The sequence below is a fragment of the Ptiloglossa arizonensis genome, chromosome 5 (genome assembly GCF_051014685.1).
Source record: "Ptiloglossa arizonensis isolate GNS036 chromosome 5, iyPtiAriz1_principal, whole genome shotgun sequence".
NCBI lineage: Eukaryota > Metazoa > Arthropoda > Insecta > Hymenoptera > Colletidae > Ptiloglossa > Ptiloglossa arizonensis.
Genome location: NC_135052.1, coordinates 19,040,838 through 19,063,141, shown reverse-complemented (window position 1 = coordinate 19,063,141; position 22,304 = coordinate 19,040,838). Strand labels below are relative to the sequence as shown.

At 39.1% G+C, this 22,304-nt stretch overlaps 1 protein-coding gene across 7 annotated transcripts in view; it reads right to left on the bottom strand.

Moving 5' to 3' along the window:
* Positions 1–22,304, bottom strand: part of Dysc (whirlin protein dyschronic) — a 226,673-nt gene that overhangs the window by 17,723 nt on the left and 186,646 nt on the right. The window lies entirely within an intron of this gene.

The window sequence follows — 22,304 nt, the reverse complement described above, 5'->3', positions numbered from 1 at the left end:
TTGCCTTCAGTTTTCGAGAAACAAAAGGTTTTGTAAAATCTTAGAATTTACAACAATAACAAGGTATTACGTGAAAAGTAAAGACCTTAGAAAGTTTCGATTGGTCTTCAAAGATATAGGAAAGTTTCTCGAATATTTAAAATTCGCAGCCAATTAGCTCGGTATTACCCACGACGAAGAATTATCGTTCGCCGCGAGTAATACCGATTACCAGGTCTCACCACGTGGAGGTTGCTGCGAGCGGAGACCCGGAGAGAGATAGATGGAATCAAAGTTCCATCGATCTCCCTCGATGCGCAATACAAACGAAATTACTAAACCGGCAAGATGGAAGGAATCAAAGTTCCTTCGATCTCCTGGTTCAGTTCTACCGAGCGATTACATTGTGGAAAAATGAGGCAAAATTGGGAAAGACGCGACGCGAACCGTGGAGTTGATCCTACTAGATCTATCCCGTTTCTCCTCGGTGGGTCCGATTCCAGAGAAAACGAACGACGCCATCCACTCCCCTAGAGGAGTGCCCCGTTTCTCCATCTTTACGACGAGAGGGTCTTATTTTGGAGGCTTTCGCAGGGACCAGCAAAAATGCCTGCTCCTGTGCTCGCAACATGCCCTCTCTGGAAGCGGACGCACCGGAGGAGACGGCGATAGACCGTTCGGACCAGCTACACGGCCGGTCACTTGCTTATGCAACAAGCAGTGGTGACCGGATTGAGAAACGAGGAAGCGAGCAAAAATAAGCTAAAGATTGGATAATTGCTCGGAAGTTGCTGCGAGCGGAGACCCCGAGGGAGATAGATGGAATCAAAGTTCCATCGATCTCCCTCCATGCGCAATACAAACGAAATTACTAAACCGGGAAGATGGAAGGAATCAAAGTTCCCTCGATCTCCTCGTTTAGTTCTGCCAAGCGATTACTTTGTCGAAGAAAATGAGGCAAAATTGGAGAATACGCGACGCGTACCGTGGAGTTGCACCTACTAGGTCGGTCCCGTTTCCCCTCAGTGGGCTCAATTCTCAAGGAAATGCGCGACGCCGTCCACTCCGCTAAGGGAGTGCCCCGTTTCTCCCAACTCCGCAGCCAGGAGCCACGCAGAGCGTGGACCTGACTCACGGAGGATGACGAAGAGAGGGTCTTATGGAACAAGGGCTTCCGCAGGGACCGGTGCGAACACCTGCCCCTGTGTTCGCAGCATGTTCTCTCTCAAAGCGGACGCACCAGAAGAGACGGCGATCGAGCGTTCGGTCCACCTCCACGGCCGGTCACTTGCTTATGCAACAAGCAGAGGTGGCCGGACTGAGGAACGGGGAAGCGAGCAAAAATAAGCTACAGATCGAATAATTGCTTGGCAGATCACAGATACTGGTTCATGGAGCCTTAAGACTAACTTAGTCTAAACTTAAAATTAGCTGTCCCCCTGTAGATGCGACGAAGAAGTCCTCTTCGTTCTTCGTTCTTCGTTCTTCGTTCTTCGTTCTTCGTTCTTCGTTCTTCGTTCTTCGTTCTTCGTTCTTCGTGTTTCTATATACCTAGCTAAAGTAGCTAAATGAAATGTATAATAAGTATTAAACAAGACAAGACATGTGGATCAATGGTTAAATAGATGCATGTAGTAAAAGAGACAACAAACGAAGCAGTGACAAAAGAATAAACATGAAAAAACAAGTACAAATTAAAATCGGAGAATAAATACAGATACGTAAGAACAAATAAAATAAATGAAGCAAAAACCTAAGAAAAAAAAAATTAGGGAGAGGTCGCCAAGGCTGACCACTGTCCACCAATGGGCATCTGCCATCCATGGCTGTCCGCGGAGGGTCCAAATACCTAAAATGAAGAGATCCGTCCACCTCGGAGGCTCCCGCTGAAAAGAAATTTTCGTCAACCGACGAGTCTACTTATACCCCAGTTGAAGGTGACTTACCGTTACTTCGATCGCCTTTGTTCGATCTAACCGAATATTTCAACTAATCGATGGCTTCTGAGCCATTATTTGTAATAGGATATTGTTCATAATTGTTTAAAGTATGGTCCGATGATGATTTTTAATAATTATGACTAATAAACATCAAAATATAGCGAAATCTGTGAAGGCGAACGGTTTCTGTGAATGTTTGTTTCTCTAAGCGATTGTTATTAACATTTGCGTATATTTCGAACATTAACGTTATAATATGCATTCTATTTATGCATTGTAAATTATCAATTTGCCTGCAGACATTAATTTTGATCGAGATTCGAAGTAAAAGGTGGTTTTTGACGTGTTTATAATTGACGTGTTAATAATTGTTCATTAGATACATTTCTTTAATATTTGTTTAATTCTTATAATTTACACAATACGCGTGTGAATTGAATTCTTTACTTAAAAGAACCGAAATTTAATTAATCACTTTTCTACATAGAAAAATTGTGAATACTTGTAAATCGATAATCGATACGTCTAACCTTGACAATATCTGTTAAATCGTAACGAAAAATTCTTTCGCGAAAAATGAATATTTCATTGAAATGATATTTTAAGCCATTATTTATAGCAGAACATTGTCAATAATTGTTTAAAGTACGGGCCTGTGACAGTTGTTAATAATTATGACAAATAAACATCAAGATATTGCGAAATTTGTAAAGGCGAACGGTTTCTGTGAATGTTTGTTCCCCTAAGCGATTGTTATTAACATTCATGTATATTCCGAACATTAACATTACAATATGCATCTTATTTATGGAATATAAATCATTAATTAGTTTACAGAAATTTATTGTGATCGAAAATTGAGAAACATACCACAAAATTAATTTCTGTGAGCTAATTAATAATTTATAATCCATAAGTAATTTGTATACTGTAATATTAATATTCGAAACATGCATAAATGTTAATAACTATCGCGTAGATGAATAAACATTCGCAGGAATCGTTTGCCTTTACAGATTTCGTAATATCCTAATGTTTATTTGTCATAATTATTAACAACTGTTATAGGTCCATGCATTAAACAATTATTGACAATGTCCTACTGTAAATAATAGCTTAAAATATCACTTGGGTGAAATATTCATTTTTCACGATAGAATTTTTCGTTAAGGTCCAACATATATTGTCAAGGTTGCACGTATCGATTATCGATTCACAACTGTTCGCGATTTTTCTATCTACAAGAGTGATTAATTAAATTTTGGTTTATTTAAGTAAAAAATTCAATTCTCACGGGTATTGTGTAAATTATAAGAATTAAACAAAAATTAAATTAATGTATCTAATAAACAATTATTACTTTCTATGTTTTAAAACATTAAGAAACACGTTTATACATCGAATTTCGATCAAAATTAATATCTATAAGCAAATTGATCATTTATAAGGAATAAATAGATTGCATATTATAACGTTAATGTTCAGAATATGCGTAAATGTTAATAACAGTCGCGTAGATGAACAAACATTCACAGGAACCCTTCGCCTTCACAGATTTCGCAATATCATAATGTTTATTAGTCATAATTATTAACAATCATCATCCGACCATACTTTAAACAATTATGAACAATGTCCTATTACAAATAATGGCTCAAAAGCCATCGATTTGTTGAAATATTCGGTTAGATCGAACAAAGGCGATCGAAGTAACGGTAAGTCACCTTCAACTGGGGTATAAGTAGACTCGTCGGTTGACGAAAATTTCTTTTCAGCGGGCGCCTCCGAGGTGGACGGATCTCTTCATTTTAGGTATCTGGACCCTCCGCGGACAGCCATGGATGGCAGCTGCCCATTGGTGGACAGTGGTCAGCCTTGGCGACCTCTCCCTAATTTTTTTTTTCTTAGGCTTTTGCTTCATTTATTTTATTTGTACTTACGTATTTGTATTTATTCTCCGATTTTAATTTGTACTTGTTTTTTCATGTTTATTCTTTTGTCACTGCTTCGTTTGTTGTCTCTCTTACTACATGCATCTATTTAACCATTGATCCACATGTCTTGTCTTGTTTAATACTTATTATACATTTCATTTAGCTACTTTAGCTAGGTATATAGAAAAATGAAGAACGAAGAACGAAGAACGAAGAACGAAGAACGAAGAGGACTTCTTCGTCGCATCTACAGGGGGACAGCTAATTTTAAGTTTAGACTAAGTTAGTCTTAAGGCTCCATGTACCAGTATCTGTGATCTGCCAAGCAATTATTCGATCTGTAGCTTATTTTTGCTCGCTTCCCCGTTCCTCAGTCCGGCCACCTCTGCTTGTTGCATAAGCAAGTGACCGGCCGTGGAGGTGGACCGAACGCTCGATCGCCGTCTCTTCTGGTGCGTCCGCTTTGAGAGAGAACATGCTGCGAACACAGGGGCAGGTGTTCGCACCGGTCCCTGCGGAAGCCCTTGTTCCATAAGACCCTCTCTTCGTCATCCTCCGTGAGTCAGGTCCACGCTCTGCGTGGCTCCTGGCTGCGGAGTTGGGAGAAACGGGGCACTCCCTTAGCGGAGTGGACGGCGTCGCGCATTTCCTTGAGAATCGAGCCCACTGAGGGGAAACGGGACCGACCTAGTAGGTGCAACTCCACGGTACGCGTCGCGTATTCTCCAATTTTGCCTCATTTTCTTCGACAAAGTAATCGCTTGGCAGAACTAACCTAGGAGATCGAGGGAACTTTGATTCCTTCGATCTCCTCGGTTTAGTAATTTCGTTTGTATTGCGCATGGAGGGAGATCGATGGAACTTTGATTCCATCTATCTCCCTCGGGGTCTCCGCTCGCAGCAACTTCCGAGCAATTATCCAATTTTTAGCTTATTTTTGCTCGCTTCCTCGTTTCTCAATCCGGTCACCACTGCTTGTTGCATAAGCAAGTGACCGGCCGTGTAGCTGGTCCGAACGGTCTATCGCCGTCTCCTCCGGTGCGTCCGCTTCCAGAGAGGGCATGTTGCGAGCACAGGAGCAGGCATTTTTGCTGGTCCCTGCGAAAGCCTCCAAAATAAGACCCTCTCGTCGTAAAGATGGAGAAACGGGGCACTCCTCTAGGGGAGTGGATGGCGTCGTTCGTTTTCTCTAGAATCGGACCCACCGAGGAGAAACGGGATAGATCTAGTAGGATCAACTCCACGGTTCGCGTCGCGTCTTTCCCAATTTTGCCTCATTTTTCCACAATGTAATCGCTCGGTAGAACTGAACCAGGAGATCGAAGGAACTTTGATTCCTTCCATCTTGCTGGTTTAGTAATTTCGTTTGTATTGCGCATCGAGGGAGATCGATGGAACTTTGATTCCATCTATCTCTCTCCGGGTCTCCGCTCGCAGCAACCTCCACGTGGTGAGACCTGGTAATCGGTATTACTCGCGGCGAACGATAATTCTTCGTCGTGGGTAATACCGAGCTAATTGGCTGCGAATTTTAAATATTCGAGAAACTTTCCTATATCTTTGAAGACCAATCGAAACTTTCTAAGGTCTTTACTTTTCACGTAATACCTTGTTATTGTTGAAAATTCTAAGATTTTACAAAACCTTTTGTTTCTCGAAAACTGAAGGCAATAAAACAATTCGTTTTCCGGCTTCTTCTCTAGAGAGTGTGGGTCTAGAAGACTCACCAAAAGTTAATCAATTATAAACTTGAAAATTTTTGAATCACCTTTTTCTAGTACTCCACAAACGACTCGTTGGTTCTACGATAATATATTTCTTTTAATTATTTTGAAAGTTTTAAGAAATATTTTATCTCTGATAATTGTTGTGATGAAACGATTGAAGTTTGGACATTTATGAAGAAACAAAGCATCGATCGTAAGGGGAATAATTTTTGTCGACTTCGCGTTTCAATTTCGTATAATACAGTAAAATCGTGTTGTTCGAAAACTGGTGGCGAAGTAGCATTCCAGAAACTGAACGTCACAGAAAGTTCGATTTTAAAAGTTTTCTAAGTGCAATCAGCCACTTCGGAACATCTTCGACAGCGAATCGTAGTGAATTACTCAAGTCGCCGATTCACCGATTCGGATAGCAAAATCGTGTTGATGTTTAGCGGACGTTGAGCCCGCACCGATCCGCGAACGACTAACGGGACTAGTTTTAGTTAGTCACGATTGTTTCATGTAATTGGAGCAAGTGTTCGTAATTAACGATCTCGTGAGATGCAGTAGCTCGTGTGTGTACTAAAACTCGTAGCTCGCGAGCACGTACACACGTGCGGCCAAATGGAAAACCGAATGCACGTTTCACTTTGCGGGCGTATTTGTATCGCGATAGTTTTATTTTCTATTCCGCGCCGGAGTCTCGTTTTCTAGCCGTAGAAATGGAATTGCGAAGCTCCACTTTTAAACTCGGCCCATTTCAACGTTCAAATATTCAATCGAAGCTTTCATTTTTTACCTTTGACGCGAGATCGATCGCCAGCACGAATGTGTCCGGATAGGAAAATTATTTTCGTTCCAAGAAAAATATACTTCGTTGAAAACGTGACATCTTTCGAAGTATCTGTTTCTGAGAATTATAAAGCAAACGCAAAGTAACGACTCGACGTGTAGTATAGATTTTTATTTCTAGAAAAATTCAGTTTTGCTCTTTCTCGTTACAAACAGAGGAATCATTAATTTAGTGGTTTGAGAAAATTACGAATCGATTCATACAGGAATCGAGTTCTAGATTTAGTCCAAGACAAGGTTTGCTGGATCAGCCTCATTGATGAGTTTATCAGCAACTTCAAGATGAAACGCTAATAATTTTCTATAGAATACCTATCCAATCTTCGTTATATCTCCAATCGCTCTATTTTTAACGAAAAGGATTGAATCTTGATTGTAAATGTACCGTGTGGCTCGGAAAGTATGGTACAGTTGAGATGAGAGCGATTCATTGTGTAAAATGTATACAGAAGAAGTGTAATATTTTGTTGCGTACTTTATCCATCTTCTCGTAACAAAGAAATCGATAATGTAGGATAGAATATTTTTGTACACCTTGTATATCATCGTGTACACGCAAAGCCGTTACTTTTTATTGCTTGACGATTTTTAGAAGCAGGTTCCGACTATAAAATTATTTTTTGATTTGTGAACCTGTTTTTGCAACAACAAAAAATTAATGGAACTTCAGGAAAGCATTTCAAGGGAATCTTCGAAATTCCAACTCGTCCGCGTCCGTAAATATTTTATCGGAAAAAAGATTCGAAGTGTCCTCGAACGTTACCAGTGAGGACTTCTTCCTGAGATTTCTTTCTTAAAAAAAAAAAAAAAAGAAAAAGTCACGATCTATTTATAACTCTCGTCTCTCGAGAAAATTAATTTCAACGAAATAATAATGAAATTCATTTAATTTACAGCAAATCAACGAATTAAGTACCGAGTTCCATATTATTATTAATGATAAAATACTTAAAAAACTCGATAAGAATCTCCCACGAAATGAATCTACACAATGAATCTTTACAAACCGATTCGAAAGGGAAACGTGTAAAATGGCTGCAAAATTCTCACTCGAATTCTCTAAAGTAACATCTACCTAGAAACTTTGTAAAAGAAAATTAATTTTCATGAAATTTTTCTATCGAAACTATCTACTTGATCTACTTAACTTCTCAGATAAAATCTCACTACTTGTTCCTACGTGCACGTTTTATAAATTGAAAACCACCACGATGCATTACTAACAAGTGTAGAATATACTCAAAAATTAAACACACACAGTTTTCTTGTTTTCAATTCTCCAATGTCTTGGTTTCTCGAAAAGTGAAAATTGTCGTGAAATCGGGAAACGTTACTTTCGAGGTTTGTTTAAACAATTATTCCACGACCACTGCTACAATGTTTCTCCCCATTGGCGTGTTTAAACGTTTGCCTGAATTCTCTGAATCGAAGGAAAGGGCTTTCCGCGCGCCCGCGTCTAGAATGCCAATTGTTTTGGTGCGCGATCGCGGCCGATTGTTTCGAGCAATTAGAACAGGTGTCCGCAATTAGCGATCGTAAGAAGCTGTTCGTGCGCGAGGGGGCCGCAGAAACCAGGGACGCGTTTCGCGGAAAATCCCCTTTCCGGCGACAGTGTTGCGCTCCGGAGCGTGGAACCAACGACCGACGACGATTAATTGCAATTAAGAGGGGACGAGGATCGGTGACCGTTTCCCCGGATCGTTACGCGGAATGTCGGACCGTTCGACGGTCGCTGGACTAACGGGACGCGCAAAAGCGTAATTCGTGATATACCGAGAGAGATTCTTAAGCTGCGCGCGGCGTGTACAAGCCCAATTAACGCGATAAATAAAGATCGAACGATAGAATCCCGGAATTCACCGCGCGAGAACGAAGTGAAACGTTCCACGCGTTTTATCGAACGAATCGCTCGCGATTCGTCCAGTGCGACCGAATGAAAAATTTTTCGTCGCGAAAAAACGAACAAAAAACGTAGAGTGCATTTTTTTCGTACGGAGCTCCCTTCCGGAGATAATCGAGCTCGAACGGAAACGGGGCACGCGAGCGACTCCGGTGCGCCGAGAACTTTGGAGCTCGTTTCACTCGTGAACCGAGCATCGTATCGAAAAATTTCTTTCCACGTTTTCGACTTAGTTTTTCACGCTGAATAACACACCGATGCGCTTCAACGCGAATCTGATTTATCTTTCATTGTTTTCGAACAATCCGTGCGACACAATTCGAGACTATTTCATGTTTGTTTCTTTTTTCCTCCGGGGGTGGGTTACAGTAAACTTTCTACGTCGAAAATGATAGAAAATCTCGAAACGAAGTTAACGAAATATTCTCCAGTTATTGTGAAGGATATTTCCCGAACTTACGCGATGGAAACTCGCGATCGACTTTGATTACACGTGCACGCTTACGAGCGCGGTACTGACACGACAGGTGGCCGGGGATAATACAATAATTGAATTCAAAGGAGATTTCAAACCTCTCGTACCTCGCTTAAAGGAATACAGAGAAATTTTATATCGTAGATTCTTCTCCACGAAGAGAATCTTCTATTTGAAGTGATCGTGAACTTAAAACGCGCCACGCCCCGCCATTTTACAGATCACCTTACACCGATCACAAGTTCGAGAACACTTTGCAAAAAGTGTTCCGCGCGCGGCAGGCAAGCTACCTGAATAGACAAATCCGAGCGGAAGTGGGTCAGATTTTAACCTCGAAACCGTGGTGCTTTCGCGAAAAATTAACAAAGTGTACGCGTTAATTTTTTTGTTTCCTTTTTTTTTCTTTTTCCTCGAAGCGCGTTACGCGGATAGATCTATCTCGAGGACGATCGACCCAGATCGCGAAATCGTGAGAAGATGGGCGTCGCCCGAGCACGAGCCGTTTTTCGGCCTGCTTCTTCGTCTTCCTGGTATATAACGGAACGACGCGACGCGCCGAAAACTTTCTCCGACGCTGACCTATTATCGAGCACCGCCATTATTATCGTTGTTCGCGCACTCGGTTAAGGTTAGTGGGTAACCGCGGTTGCTGAATTACGAGTCGAGTGTCGCTCGAACGAGGTTGACGTTTTTCAGACTGGAACGACACCGCGATTTCAACGCACCGGGCACCAACCACGATGGAAATCTACTTGTCTACTTGCAAACTTGTTTACTTGTTTCTTTTTTCAATATTTTACGGATTGGTGACGCGTTGAACGCCACAGTGGTCCCTGGTAATCGACGCTACAAAATTACAACGTTTCACTAAAGTTCTCACAACGTACGAACTCTATTGCAAAGATCTTAAACAGTTACTCTGGTTGGTAAATCTGTGAAATGACAATTATCGAGTATTTCTACTCTTTACGGAGTTCTGCGGTGTTCTTTTGCAATATTTTACGGATTAATGATACGTTGAACTCCATGGTGGTTCTTGGTAATCGGAGCTACAAAATTACAATGTTTCACTAAAGTTCTCACAACGTACGAACTCTATTGTAAAGATCTTAAACAGTTACTCTAGTTGGTAAATCTGTGAAATGACAAATACATCGAGAAATTATCGTGTATTTCTACTCTTTACGAGTTCCTCAAACCAAATCGGTTAAATACTTGGGACTTCACTTGGACTCAAAATTAACATGGAAACATCGCATACGCTCTAAAACCGATCAAATTCGCATTAAGAGGAGAAACATGTACTGGCTTGCATGTAGAAAATCTAAACTAAGTCTTGACAATAAACTTTTAATATAGAAATCAATTATACAGCCCGTTTGGACATATGGCATCGAGATGTGGGGCATTGCCGCCAAAAACATCACATACGCTCTAAAACCGATCAAATTCGCATTGAAAGGAGAAACATGTACTGGCTTGCATGCAGAAAATCTAAACTAAGTCTTGACAATAAACTTTTAATTTAGAAATCAATTATACAGCCCATTTGGACATATGGCATCGAGATCTGGGGCATTGTTGCCAAAAGTCACATTTCTAAGCTTGAGTCATTATAGTCCATAATCCTCAGAAGAGTAACTAATGCTCCTTGGTATGTTTGAAATGACGAAATCCGGAAGGACCTCGAAGTGAAAACAGTTACCGACGAAATCAACAGTCGCTGCAAGAGTTACAAGAAAAGAATAGACAATCACCCTAACGAATTAGCGAAAAAGCTATACAAAACTAGTCTTCTTCCTAGACTGAATAGGAAACAACCTAAGGATTTACTACCCTAAAGGCACCTTACCTTAACAGATGTTCTTCATAGGGATAACATCCACGTATTAATCAACCTCACCCGTTAACACAATTTACCGAATGTTCTTGCTGAACAAATTGTAAAGTCACTTCGGAATTTATAATAAAAAAAAAAAACTCTTTATAGAGCTCTGTGGTACCTGACCTAATTGAAAATATTGGGTCGTTTGGAAAGTCATTTTGTTTTTTTTTTTGATGAAAATGAAACACGTTTTTTTTAGAGTGTATAAATATTTCGTTGAATTTTATATTTTTCATTTTGGAAAACGAAACGACTTTCCGAACGACCCAATATAAAATTCATTTTTCGAAGAAAATACAATTTTTGAAAATAAATTACGAATTTGTGGCTCGTTGATTCTATACGACTATAAAAATTGCTTCTCGAATATTGTTTTCTAAATTTAAATAGAAAATTAGCCAACATGTGGAAAGTATTTTTGACGAAGCATTGTGACGAAATAAAAATATTTTGCAAGAAATGAATCTCTCTGTAAAAAATAATAGACTTTCTTTATTTTCTCTATAACTTGCATAATTGCAATCGCGTCTTTCCACGTAATTCGATTACTTTTTACAGTCGAGGTTAGGGATTTTTATAAATTTAAAATTGGAGTCATCGTATGGTTGCGAATTTCTTTAAGAAACATACCCTACTAACAAAACCGGATTGTACAACGATTATTTAATTATTATATTAACTCTGTACATCTTGACTTATTCGAAAAGTAATTTCGTTTTTCAAAACGAAGAATATACAATTCAATAAAATGTCTACACACTCTGAAAAAAATCTTGTTTCATTTCCCCCCAAAAAACTAAATGACCTAACAACCCAATATGATAAATTTCTCTTCGGTGTATATCACAGACGCCATCAATTAAAAAAGAAAATTTCTTTTTTGCCTCCTAAAGTTTCAAGCGTTGAACTTGCACACATACTGACAGTACTCATCCCCTCCATTCGATCGTACGAGATCCGATTGCTTCCTGTCATTAATATTCTCCAAGAGCGACCGACGAGATGGCCCTGATTCGAGCGATGCACTTTCGGTCTGTTTCCAATATTCTTTTCCTTTTTCGCGTAGTAATTTCCTGGGAGAGCCATCGCGGATGTGTTCACCTTGCTTGAAAATCGGAAATGATTCGCTCGTTTCCAACGACACTTCTCGAAGAAGTTTTCCGCACCAGCGGTGATTCTTCCGGTGGTTGAAATCGCCACACTTGTGATTCACGATCTTGGAAAATCCACTCGTGGATTTACGGAAAGCAGACACGCTGCATACGAAAGTTTCCCGAAGACTGAAGGACTTTCGAACGCGATACCTTCTATTATAGAGGGCTCTTAGATTCTATTGCCAATTTGAGCAAAATTGTCCCAGCCGGGCAACATCCTGACGGCTGTTTGATTTATTACTCCCCCATGGAACATTTATGGGCGAACGAAAGGACCGTAGAAGGGAAACAGGATGTACTCGAGCGAAAGCGTTTTATTACAGCCCTTGCTTAAATTAATACCGGCTGCGAGACCTGTTGATTTTAATACTATCGTGGATTTTATTGATATCGTACGGTACAATAAAGCGCGAGAACCCGAGACGGGCCGTGCCACAACCTTCAATAGCTCATTGAAATGTTAATTATAGAATACCCACTCTGGAAATTATTTATTTCGTTGAGGAAACTTTCAGAATTCAATACAGATTTTTTTCTCGGTTTCTTAACCGATGCACTTCGAATGGAAGTTTGCACACTAAGGATTCGTTTATAATTTTCACGTTGTAGAAACGATTGTTCGAATTAAATGAAAATTTATTCCGATAGATCAACCTTTATTGAAGAAGATGGAAAAAGAAGTAACTCAATACGATTGATTGTTTTCGAGATAAAAATTCAATCGTACTGCCAGATAATTGTAAACTTTAAAGTTATGTATTTTTTAAACAAATTCGAAACCAGTAAAACGATGACATAAACTCATCTTAATTTCACACGAACTGCAATAAATTTCAATTTTGTGAAAATCCGTGTCTTGGATTGCAAAAAGCCATCGATTTGTATTTTTGTAAATTACCGGTAGGGAATTTTTTAAATTTTGCTCTTCAAATCGTATTTTCGTTAATGTTAACAAGTGTGCAGCGATTCTCTAGATTTCTTTTGTCTCTTTGCAAAAGTTTAGCGAAATATCATTTATAGAGCCACTATCCAACGAGGTGTTAAATAAAAAATTGCACTCGTATTCCACACCGAAGATGTTCCTCGCCAATTGATAAAGAAATTTTTTGTTTCGATTTATTTATACGTTCATAATTTACGATTGTTCCACAGATTACTCGAAGTAATCTGTAAAGTACGAGTGTAAAGGTTAAATAGTTATTTATTGCATCGACATCGGGCACATGATTCCCCGGATACAAGTATCGAAATCTCTCAAGAAAGTGCGCGCTGATAAAAGTGCAGGTCCACGGTTGAAATGACGAAACAGTTACAACGATATTGGGCACCGATATCGACCCCACCTAGAACGAGGTATCGATTCCATGAATACGACTCGATTCGTGGATTACGATAGATTTTGCACGTAGGTGTCGCTTGCGGACCGCTTTCAAGTTCTGACGCAACGCTTCGGTTCAATGGACCCCCATGCGAAGATACTTATCTCGTTGTTTATTTAAAGCAATTCCTCTCCTTTAGTTGCATAACAACGTTCAAATATAGACAGTGTTTCGTAAGTTCCTTCTCGAACGTAACACTCGGAACTCCTTGCCTAACCGACCCTCCACTTGTCAACGAAAAGCAACGAAAGTGGGTTCGTGTACAAGTATCGAGGTTTTGTCCGTATACAATTCCACGTGCTGGATAAATTGTTTAAAATTGTGAGAATCGAACGACCAGGTCATACTCGATGGTAGACAATTTCTCTAAAATTAATGATAGATTAAATGACTCACGAGAGAGCGGTTTCAAGTGACTCACACGAGGAGTATTTTGAGGTCGTAAGTAATTGTAAAGGAGAGATTGATGAGTCAAAAATAAAATTATGAAGACTGAGATATAAGAAAGGCGAAAGAGATACGCAATCTTTTTGGTTGAAGAAGAGAGTTTTTTTGTATTATGGTATTTAATTTGTGTTTTTTATTTTATAAAAAATTGTTATTGGTGTCGATAACCGAATATCTTCACCAGAATATGATCCTTTTATTATTTCAAGGTATATTTCAAATTTTACCATTGTTCATTTTACTGATGTTAACTAATCTAGTCGATATATAGTGTAATCTTAGGTGAAGGGTATTTTGAAAAAATGGCTGACACGATTGCTATATAAGACTGCTCATATAAGATGGAAAACAACATCTAGCCTAATATAGAAGTGATTAAAAAAAAAATTTCTAAAATTAGAAAAACAATATTTGAAGTTTGAATACCGATTTTCGCTCGTCCTTTTCACTTTCATCATATGGAGGAGAAAATAAAAAAAGAGCATCAATTCTTCAAACAAAAAGAATCAATTTTTGAAACCAAGATTACCAAAACGTCCCCTTAAAAGGAAAGACACGATTAAAATTCGACCTTCCTGTCAAAATTGTGCAGTGAAGCATCTGTTATATTTATCAAAAATAAAAAATAAAAAGTCTTCTTTTCGTAACATAATCACCCATCGTGTGCACCTAAATCCTGTTTAAAAAATACAAAACGAAGTATAAGACTCCATTCTGGAATACCCCTCGAATTTCCAGAGTAATCAAACTTACATTATAAACAAAACTGGTCGAAAATCACATTGGTTTCGTCCAGTTGCTCCAGTCTCGCTCTTTAATTCAACAATTAAAAGATCAAGAACGAGACGATCTGGAACGATTTACCAGTCTCGTTCAATTTTGATGGACCGACTTCGATACTTAAATTTCCCGCCTAGAAAACGAATCGTTGGGGAACGAGATGAAAGAAACCGTAACGTAACGCGCGGTTTCTCGAACGGTTTTAGATGATCCTCGCATCGTGTTTATGACTTAAGTGGCGGTGAGTTTATCGCGTGGCGAGCGCCCCGTTTGTCATGGGATCTGTTACGAAGGACCGACGAAGAAAAGCTGGTTAATGGCGTCCAACGTCGTTGGGCTTTCGGGGCAAGAAAATCGGAACGGGTTCGTTTTTCGATCGATTTCTCGACCGGTGCCCCCTCCCCTCCCTCTCCGTGTTATCTCTTATCTTCGAACCGGTTCGATCCACGGATCATCCTTCTATCTTGCGGCTACCTTTATGCTTGGACTACACGCTGACTCACTGTGTATGCATAGCCGCAATTAATAACGAGGAACTCGAGGGTCAGCGTCCACGTTTACCGTCTGGAGAAAAGAAATGGAAAAAAGAGTAACGATGGGAGGTTGAGGAGGTGGGCTTGGGTAGAGTAGAAGAGATTCACTCGGGGGGTAATCTCTCATCGAGTAAAAGCCCGCCCGTGAATCGATTTAATTGCAGAATCAGTATCCTTTGTCAGCTGATTATGGTCCCGGTGTTGCCGCATTCGAAAGCGGTTTGCTTCCTGGCGGGAAAATTTATTCCAGACGGGAAAGTTTAATCGAGCATTCAGTAACGCGAACTCGCGAGAATACAGACCTTAATTATTTACTTCGTTGTTCCATTGCAGAGTGAATTCATTTTTACAACGGACCGATCAACGACTTTACTCGTTCTTCGTATTTCGATGTCCCGGTTCTCGTTTCTCGCCAGAATTGTATCGTGTCTTTTATTTGTTGGTTTGTTCGGGATAAATAAAGAAATTGAACCGATATTGATTTACGATATCTATAAATCTTCTGTCAGAGATGGACGCGATTTTGTTCGTATAATAAATTACCGAATAAAAACACTTCACGGTGATTTATTTGTGTTTACTCGATCGAACACACGGACGGGGTTTTATTTGTTCAAGGGGAATGTAATTCGAATTATAATTTTTAACGAAACAAATAACACACGCGAGGCTATTTATCTTGTTTCTTGTTGTTTTACGTTCGTTGCGTGGATAAGTATTTTAAGCGGTTCTATTCGATGCAAATATCGACTATAGTCACTTGCTTTCGCTGAGAACCACTCCAAGATGGAGTATTGTTCCAAGAAAAATTCAATGACTACTGTTTATAATGTATAGTCTCTCCATCGAGTCGGTTACGTTTTCAAGACTTGAACAAAAGGCTACAATCTAGACAATTTAAATTCAAGGAACTTTCGAAACAAATTTCTTCACCTAGCCATAACTATTCTCGAACATACATAAAAAATAAAAAAAATACCTAACACAATGTTAAATATTCGATAGACTTTCTTTTTCCTTTTACATGTTTCATACACGTTTTACATAAAGGGTTGCAATCCAACAAAATTTTCAAAAAAGTTTCTATTCGCGACTATTTTCAAACACACAAAAGAAATATTGACACAATGTTAAACATTCGATCGACTTTCTTTTTTCTTTTACATGTTTCATACACGACTTAAACAAAGAGTTGCAATCCAACAAAATTTTCAAAAAAGAATTTTTTTACATATTCACGACTATTTTCAAACACACAAAAGAAATATTGACACAATGTTAAACATTCGATCAACTTTCTTTTCCCTCTTACATGTTTCATACACGTCTTAAATAAAGAGTTGTAATTCAAACAATTTTGAAAATAAATTTTGTTACCTATTCGCGACTATTTTCAAACACATAAAAGAAATATTGACACAATGTTAAACATTCAATCGACTTTCTTTTTCCTCTTACATGTTTCATACACGTCTTAAATAAAGAGTTGTAATTCAAACAATTTTGAAAATAAATTTTGTTACCTATTCGCGACTATTTTCAAACACATAAAAGAAATACTAACACAATGTTAAACATTCAATCGACTTTCATTTTCCTTTTACATGTTTCATACACGACTTAAATAAAGAGTTATAATCTAAGCAATTTTCAAAAAATTTCTTCCTATCCTATCCACATTTATTTTCGTACACTCATAAAAAAGAGATACCTAACACAATATTAAATATTCAATCCACTTTCTTTTCCCTCCTACACCTTCCATAAATCTCCTAAATAAAAGATTACAATTCAAACAATTTTCAAAAAAAATTCTTCCTATCCTATTCACACTTATTTTCGTACTCTCATAAAAAAAAAAGATACCTGACACAATATTAAATATTCAATCGACTTTCTTTTCCCTCCTACACCTTCCATAAATCTAAATAAAAGATTACAATCCAAACAATTTTCAAAAAAAAAATATCTTCACCTATCCACAACTATTCTCCAACACACACACACATACACACACCTACCAAAAGAAATACTAACCCAATGTTAAATATTCCGTAGACTTTCTTTTTCCCAACATTTTCCCCGGATCTCGACGAACCGGCTTTTCCTTCCTCCAGCGTTTAAATCGCCAGCGTAATTTCCATCCGAATTGACTCTGAATGGGAGTTAAAATGTTCCACGCGAGAAAAAAAAAAACACCAGTCGGGCTAATTAACGCGAATATCCGATTAGACAGAGAGAGAGAGAGAGAGAGAGAGTCGAAAAGTTTCCCAGGGATCGGCGTAGAAGAATTCCACGAAAAAAAAAGAGGAAAAGAAAAAGAAAAAGAAAAAAGAAAAACCGAGTGCCGTTCGTCACGTTGATCGCAGACTGTGTTCCAGGTAATCCTGGTCGCTGAACCGACTCATCTCGCGACGATTCCGCGGCGTGGAAAGCCACTTCGTGTCTCCGGCTACCAGGAAGCGTAAGAGAATCGTAGTTTCTCCCGTTGGGAGAATCGTCGACTCGGGTACGGTTCTTGCTGGACGTTTTGCTCATTAAGATTCGCGACGGAGGTGTTTTCATGGAAATGAACATTTCGCGCGTAAGGGCGAGCGTGGCTCGATGGAAAAACTGAAATTGAATTGTCGCCGTCGGTACGTGTTCGCGGCGTTGATGCTCGTTTTCGAACGGTAGAACGAATCGATCTGTTTGCGGAAAGCACGAGAACTCCAATCTGCAACTGTCGCTGTGTGTGATCGATGGCGTCGTTAATGTTGCTCGGCCACCGCCGCGGTGAGAAACGCGTACCGTGCGCGTTGCAGCGCGTTGTAAACCATCGCCGCGGAGGCGGCCGAGTGTTATTGAAATTGTTATCTGCCGTTAACTCAAATTGTTTCCAAGACCGTACGTTTCAACGGCGGGATAAACGAAAGGGAATTACCGCCCCGTGAAAATAAATTATTCAACGACCGAGAGCGTCGAGTGCTCGCCAATACGAAGTTGGAAAATTGTTCGGAGATTTTTTTAACGAATCGTCGCTGCTTCTCATTTTCACGCGACTCGCGACTGTGGTGATCCTTTGGTGAACGCGTACAGTGTGATCAATTATGAAAGAAATTGCACGTAGAATCGTACGCGATTAACGTGAAATTTATGACTTTTACAAGGTTTTCATTTGTTGTTGATTCTCGTCTATGGATGTTTTCTAGGAAAGGAATCGTAACGTTCAATGACTATCGGGAGTATGTACGATGTATTGAATTGGAAATGTAGTCGATTAGGTCGTTTGATTGTTATGAATAACGAGAGATGTAAGGTTGGTGAAGGTAACGATCATCGATGTATGATTTTTCTAGGAAACTTATCGTGATCTTCGTTGATTAGATTGTATCAGATTGTATGTATTGTAAAATTATTTATCGAACACGTCGTTGCGGGATTATTATGAACGATGGGAAAGATTGCACCGTATCTGTTATTTATTAACGCCACGTCACTCGGTTCCGAGCAATAAACCTTAACGTCGGTTGCTCCTGTTATTTAAAAACTGTAGACGAAATTATAAAGCGATTTATCAAGTGAATCGCCTCGTACGATTATTTTAAATAACGAGAAACGAAAGTTATCCCGCGTTGGTTGTTCGTTAAGGTATCGACTCTCGTTTCTGGGAAAGAAATTTTAATGTTCGTCGGCCGGTTGAAAAATATCTATGAACTGCAAACTTATTCATTAGACGGAGCGGTGTATGATTATTGTAAATAATGAGAAACGAATGTTGCACCACGTCGTGTATCCGTTAATGTCTCAACTCTCGGTTCTGAGAAACAAATCTTAATGCTCGCCGGCTACTATGTTATTTAGCGAAGATACATATCGGCCATAAAATTATCTATTAAATACATCGTTGTACGATTTTTCTAAATAATAAGGAATAAGTAGACGCTCCACCGTGTTGGTCGTCTGTTAATGTTCCCTCTTCTAGACTTTAATCTAAATGACAATCTCCAGCGCCAAGTACACGCTTAATCACAGTTCGCCACGATCTAAATTGCACATATTTCTGAATCTATAATAAGATATAGCCCTAAGACGCTGAATCGCGCTATAAATACATTTTATGAATATCCGTTTAATTGTCGAGAGTCTTCTCTAAATTCTATACTTTTCGATACCTGTACAGTGCACCCATGCAGAAGTGTATTGTAAAATTGGACTACCAAAACTTTTCCATAAGATTGGAATTTTTGCATCGAAACTGGTTCGAAGAGTATCGAATAAATATTTTTATTTTATTCTCAATTTTCTTTTCAATCGTGTATCTAATCCAAAAACTCTAAAAAATTGATCCTAACTTGCAAATATCAGAATTAGGTTTGCAAATTGCAGTCAGTTATATCGTTCCAGAAAATTCTGTTCAAGATCTTCGTAACTAAAAATTAAGAACTACAAATCTACAAATTTATTCCAACACAAAAACCCTAAGAACTTGATCTTAACTTGCAAATATGAATATTCAGTTTGCAAATTGCAGTCAGTTCATTCGTTCCAGAAAATTCTGTTGAAGATCTTCGTAACTAAAAATTAAGAACTACAAATCTACAAATTTATTCCAACACAAAAACCCTAAGAACTTGATCTCAACTTGCAGAGATCAGCATCCAGTTTGCAAACTGCATTCGGTTCAATCGTAGCGGAAAATTCTGTTCAGGATCTCCTTAATTGAAAATTAATGACTCTTTGAGGCAAGATACCCAGTAAGCACTTTGATCGTTCAAACAGTCATAAAGTGTCTGACCACCCACTGTGTCTCACCAGTAACTATTTCATTCTACTGACAAGGACGTTCACTTGTACAGGCGGTTAACAATTGCAATATATGCATTCGCGCGGGACACTAGAGGTCAGCAGTCGTCACTAAGTGTCTCGTCCGATGTCAAAACTTATTAGCCTTTCGGTGTTAAATGTTCGTGCCATTGGTGTTAGCCTTTTACGGTTCAAGTGCGTCCGTGACGCGCATCGAAGTTTAGGCTAACAGTGCCAACGGGTTTCGTCATCTTTTATAGCTGAAACACTTCCTCTTGTGAAGCAATAGACATGGAAGAACTTACAATGCGCGATCACATTGCTGACAGTATCTGCAGCAATGCTTCGTTGCCATTATGGCGTGTACGAAAGAAGTAAAAGCACTATAATAAGAATTTTGCGATAGACGTACGAAATCAATCTCGAAATAGGTTTCGTTGAGGTTAAGTAGTTTCTAATTTGCCGAGGAATTTTATTTAGAGACCAGTTAACTGTTTAAAGATTCTGCTATAACTGTTCGATGCTAGCTTTGAACCAGATTAATTAGAATTTATTATCGTATAGACTATTCACGAGAGCTAGACTTTTATGGTCTCGACGATTGGAAGTTTGAGCCAACATTGACCACAGATTCCTTTATCTTTTGCAAATGAAGCACTTGACGACAGAGTGGAACGTGCAATCTTCGATCATCGATAGAGCACTCCCAGTGTAATGTGCAGTCTAGTGGCCCCTGTAACTACTCATCAGTTTTAGCCTCGTAAACTCGAACCGTGTCCCCGGGGTATGTTGAACAATTCAGACCATCGTTGACCAGATATTTCTTTATCTCTCGTGACTAAAACACTTTACGATACGGAAGAACATACCACTGTCCAATCACATTGTTGATAGTACAGACGGTTACGCACGCTTTGTTGTCTCTTGTAACCGAAACACCCAGCAACAGCAAAGCTTACATCTTCGATCATATGCTACCTTAATTTGTTACTAGTTTAATGCATAGATTACGGATTCCTAGTTACACGGGTAGTTACCTATCGGTGTTATTATTTCACAGCCCAAGTATGCCTGCAAGATACCATCGAATAGTTTACAATTGGGTCCAAGATTAACCATCACGTTGCCCATAATATCTTGCTATACCTTATTTTGTCAATGTTTCAACTGTTCTAATCCATAGATTACGGATTCCTAGTTACATGGGTGGTTAACCATCGGTGTTATTATTTTTCATTCCACTCGTGCCCTCTAGGCATCATTGAAGAGTTTACAATTGATACAGGACTAACTAGAGATTACTTTATCTTTTGTGAATGATGCACTCGATGTCACAGTAAAACAGTACTATCGTAATCTGCAAACTATGGACCACTGTAACTACTCATTATTCTTCGCCTCGTAAACTCAAACCGTGCCTCTGGGGTATACAATTCGAACCATCGTTGACCACATATTTCTTTATCTCTTACGATCGGTCTAGCCTTTAACTAGGCTAATTAGACCTATTTATCGTCATAGCTAGGACTATTCACAACAGTTAGCCTCTTATGGTCTTAGAGCATTTACATAACGGTTGGAAGTTTAAGCTAACACTGACCGCAGCCTCCTTCATCTTTTGCAAATGAAGCACATGGCGACATAGTAGAAGGTACAATCTTCCAATGAAGAACTATTCATCTCTAGAACCACTCATCCTTCTTAGCCTCTTAAATTCAAACCTTAACGTATACAATTTAAACTACCTTTGACCACATATTTCTTTATCTTCCACCACTGATCTAGCCTCGAACCAGGCCAAGTAGAACTATTTATCGTCGTAACTATTTATAATCGTATTAGGATTATTCACGAACCTAGCGCACCTACCAAACGGCTGAAAGTTTAAGTTAACACCGTAGATTCCTCTATCTTTTGCAAATAAAGCACCTGGTGACATAGTAGAACGTACAATCTTCCAATGAAGAACTATTCATCTCTAGAACCACTCATCCTTCTTAGCCTCTTAAATTCAAACCTTAACGTATACGATTTAAACTACCTTTGACCACATATTACTTTATCTTCCACGACTGATCTAGCCTTGAACCAGGCCAAGTAGAACTATTCATCGTCGTACCTACAAAACAGCTGAAAGTTTAAGTTAACACCGTAGATTCCTCTATCTTTTGCAAATAAAGCACCTGGTGACATAGTAGAACGTACAATCTCCCAATGAAGAACTACTCATCTAAGGTGTACAATTTAAACTATCTATGACCACATATTTCTTTATCTTCCACGACTGATCTAGCCTTGAACCAGGCCAAGTAGAACTATTCATCGTGGTACCTACAAAATGGCTGAAAGTTTAAGTTAACACGATAGATTCCTCTATCTTTGGCAAATAAAGCACCTGGTGACATAGTAGAACGTACAATCTTCGATCATCGATGAAGCACACCGTTGTAATATGCTCTATCCAATGCTTCCTACGATGTTAGCCTCATAGTATACATTTCGTTCAGCACCGTATTTCTTTATCAATCGTGACCGATACACTTTACGACATAGAA